Genomic DNA, 4504 nt, shown 5'->3' on the forward strand with positions numbered 1-4504 from the left:
CCCAGCCCCAACGGCTGGCGTCGGATTCTATAACCACCTCTGGTAGAGAGCCGAAAATGGCCCTGCCGTTCCACGCCTCTACGTGGTTCAACCACCATTGCATCTCGTCTCTCACCTGCTGTGACAATGGCACCAGGTCTGAGTAAGCCAGCCCTCTCTGGAGGTGCTGGATTTTCAATCTCTATTTACAACAAGGGGTGGTGATGGACAGAGTCTCTGAATTAAGCAGAATACTCTCATCCAGTCAAGAGATCAGGGCTAGATCCAACACCGTTTTTTAGCTCATTGCAGCATCCCAGTTTCAGAACCTGGCTGTATGCAAATTAGTCTGTCCCTGGCCCAGTGCATCATGGGAACAGGGCAGACCAGACTACAAAAGCCAATTCTTACACTGGGAAGGAAACAAGCTTCCGGGGACCGGTTTCTGGCATTTCAGCCGTCTTCGGCCCGGCTTGCTTGAATCCTGATGGTGCAATGAGCAAGGGACTCACATCTGAGTATACCCTTCCACGCTTAGGGTGGACAAAAATATTTACAACAAGGGGTGGTGATGGACAGAGTCTCTGAATTAAGCAGAATACTCTCACCCAGTCAAGAGATCAGGGCTAGATCCAACACCGTTTTTTAGCTCATTGCACCATCCCAGTTTCAGAACCTGGCTGTATGCAAATTAGTCTGTCCCTGGCCCAGTGCATCATGGGAACAGGGCAGACCAGACTACAAAAGCCAATTCTTACACTGGGAAGGAAACAAGCTTCCGGGGACCGGTTTCTGGCATTTCAGCCGTCTTCGGCCCGGCTTGCTTGAATCCTGATGGTGCAATGAGCAAGGGACTCACATCTGAGTATACCCTTCCACGCTTAGGGTGGACAAAAATATTTACAACAAGGGGTGGTGATGGACAGAGTCTCTGAATTAAGCAGAATACTCTCACCCAGTCAAGAGATCAGGGCTAGATCCAACACCGTTTTTTAGCTCATTGCACCATCCCAGTTTCAGAACCTGGCTGTATGCAAATTAGTCTGTCCCTGGCCCAGTGCATCATGGGAACAGGGCAGACCAGACTACAAAAGCCAATTCTTACACTGGGAAGGAAACAAGCTTCCGGGGACCGGTTTCTGGCATTTCAGCCGTCTTCGGCCCGGCTTGCTTGAATCCTGATGGTGCAATGAGCAAGGGACTCACATCTGAGTATACCCTTCCACCCTTAGGGTGGACAAAAATATTTACAACAAGGGGTGGTGATGGACAGAGTCTCTGAATTAAGCAGAATAATCTCACCCAGTCAAGAGATCAGGGCTAGATCCAACACCGTTTTTTAGCTCATTGTACCATCCCAGTTTCAGAACCTGGCTGTATGCAAATTAGTCTGTCCCTGGCCCAGTGCATCATGGGAACAGGGCAGACCAGACTACAAAAGCCAATTCTTACACTGGGAAGGAAACAAGCTTCCGGGGACCGGTTTCTGGCATTTCAGCCGTCTTCGGCCCGGCTTGCTTGAATCCTGATGGTGCAATGAGCAAGGGACTCACATCTGAGTATACCCTTCCACGCTTAGGGTGGACAAAAATATTTACAACAAGGGGTTGCTGCGTGCCCTGTAATGAAGGGGCCCTGGGAATATCGCTTGAACGGACGATGCCAATAAACCCCCTACTCTGGCGACCGTCCTGAGTGAGACCATCTGTTTGTTGATAAGAGATAGAATCTCCTTCCTAATGTCTTTCAGTTTCGACTTCGGAAGACAACTGTGCCGCCTGTGAACTGATCACAAACCCCAGGAAGTCCGTCGATTGTGACGGAATCAGAGCCGATTTGGTCTGGTTTATTACAAACCCCAGATTCTGAAGTAACGAAATGGTAGTTTGCAGATGTTGCGACACTAGATACGGATTCTGAGCCATGATCAGAATGTCGTCCAGGTAGATTATCAACCGAATCCCCTGTTCTCGAAGGTGGGCGACCACCGGCTTCATCACCTTGGTGAAGCACCAAGGAGCCGAGGAAAGCCCGAAAGGAAGGGCCGAGTATTCGAACCATCGTCCGTTCCACTGAAACTGAAGGAATCGGCAATTAGGCGGATAGATGGGAATAGACAGATAGGCATCTTTTAGGTCCAAACGGACCATCCAGTCGCCTTGCCGCAATAGATCTGCCAAAAGATGGATGCCCTCCATCTTGAAATGGTTGTCCACCAGGAAGTAATTGAAGTCCTTCAAATTTAACACAAGTCTGTGACCTCCTCCCTTCTTCTGAACTAGAAAAATATTGCTGCAAAACCCGTGTGGATTGTCATCGCACACCGCTATAGCGCGTTTGTGAAGCAATTCCTCTATCTCGTTGTCTATAAAAAGTCTCTCTTGTTGGGAAAAATGGAGAGGTCCGGACTGGCCCTGGTAGAACTCCAACTGAAAACCTTGAACAGTCTGCAAGACCCACGCATCCTGGGTCAGAAGACCCCAATTGTGAAGGAAATGTCTCGTGCGACCCCCCAATGGAATGTGGAAACAATCGATTGCGCTCACCTGGGGAGTTCTGTGCGTGGAAGCCTGCTCTGTTGCCACCTCCTTGAAATCTGCCTCTGTTGAATCTTCCCCGTGTGGGATAGAATGTACCGCCTCTGGTCGAGTCCCAGTCACCTCGACCTCTACCGAAATCACCTCTGGGGGGACCTTGGTTGGCGAAGCAGCCTGGCGAGCGTCCCCGACCTCGTCCGGCCCTGTTAAAAATTTGTTGATGAAACACACGCTTGATTCCTGTTTGAGCCTTGTCTAACGAGGTGAAGGTCCCCACGTATTTGGAGACGTCTTTAACAAATCGATCTCCAAAGAGATTGCCCTCGGCCAAGGGACCTGATTCCGCCGCTGCCAATTCAGTCAAATTAGAGTCCATTCTCATTAGAAGTGATTTGCGTCGTTCCGTGGACAGCGCGCAATTAGCATTGCCTAACAAACAGAAGGCGTGCTGGGTCCAACCAACTAAGATATCCGGATCAACTGGAACGTTGGATTCCTTGGCCTGCAGTGCCATCTCGAGGATCTTTGCTAATGGACCTACTACATCCAGCATTTTATCCTGGCAACCGCGCCAGGCGCGGTCGATGCCCTTCTTAGGATCCTTTGCAAATTTGTTCAAAAAGGTTAACAGACTAACATCTATTTCGGGAGTTTCCGCCACCTTATGGGCGAGATCGGGCCGAGGGCATTCAGATCTCAGGCGATTACGGACCTCTTTATCAAACCCTTTTCTAAGGTTTTCCTGCAGGTATTCCGCCACAGCCGTGGCCGGGACCCAATCTGAAGATCTAGGGTGAAATATCTCCTTAGGATTGAATGTAAAGGGGGTATTAGGGGGAGGGACCGAGGCCGAAGAGGCGCATTTCTTTGCCTTCTTCTTCGGGGGGGGTTCCGTGTCCGTGGTGTCGGTACCTGTGGTGGTAGTGGTGTCTCTGTCCACATAGTGCTGCTTGCTCTTGGCTTTGCCACTGGTAGAGTAGCCATGATCTTGCCCAGATGCCGCCGGTAGGGAACTTAACGCGTCCGTGTGTGGCCATTGGTCAGTGCTGCCTGCCTCCGGAGCCGGTAGAGCCTTTTTCGTGGACTTGTCTTTAGTAAAGCCATGGCGTTTTGCAAAGTTCTCTAATTGTTTGGTAATAGGCTTAAGTGCCGCCGCCAATCCTTGTTGCACAGTAGTAGGCACTGTGCTCTCTACTGCCTTGTTGACTGAGGCTTGAACCGAAGCGTCCAAGGCCTCGACAATTTTATCCTCCACAGCAGCAGCCGGCTGCTCATCATAGGTTTCTTCCCCTGCCTCCTCGTCAAAATACACCCACTCTTCCATAGCTACACCACACAGTGGGGTAGAATAATAATAGAGATCTGAGGTAGGCACAAGAGGAGTAATAAGGGGGGGGGGGTCAACCCCACTGCACACAGGAAATCACCAAAGTTTAGTACCAGACCCCCTCAGCAAAGGGCGTCAGAGCCAATAAATTATTATATGGAGCGTGTGCTCACTCCTTGAAAAGGCAAACTATTAATTGCAGCCAGTCAGCTGTCTTCCTCAACCAGCTCACTCGAAAACGCGGTGAAAATCAGTGGAAAAACGTCTGAAAACGTGTGTAGCCCAAGTCGAGCCCAAATGCTACCAAAATATAGCCCAATGGACGTGACTGGGGCTACACGCATTTGCCAGGTGGTTTGCGGCTCTCTCTCGGCGTTCGGGCGATTAGGGGAGCCCTGCGCCTTCCTGTGACCGTCGGCCCAGGCGTGTAAACCCCGCAGAGCGGGTCGGTACTTCAAGCGCCAAAGCGCGAGTGCAAGGAGCGATGCTCCGACCATGAGCGCAGTAGCGCTCTTCACCCGGCCGCCGCCGCAGACCCCCTGAGAGGCCCCAGAGCGCCGGAAACACCGCGTCTAAGCAAACAACGATATTGCAAAAAACGGCAAATATACCACCCGTGCTGCAAACACTACCGCAATGAGGTAACATCCATAAGCTAAAA

The sequence above is a fragment of the Lissotriton helveticus genome, chromosome 5_1 (genome assembly GCF_964261635.1).
Source record: "Lissotriton helveticus chromosome 5_1, aLisHel1.1, whole genome shotgun sequence".
Lineage (NCBI taxonomy): Eukaryota > Metazoa > Chordata > Amphibia > Caudata > Salamandridae > Lissotriton > Lissotriton helveticus.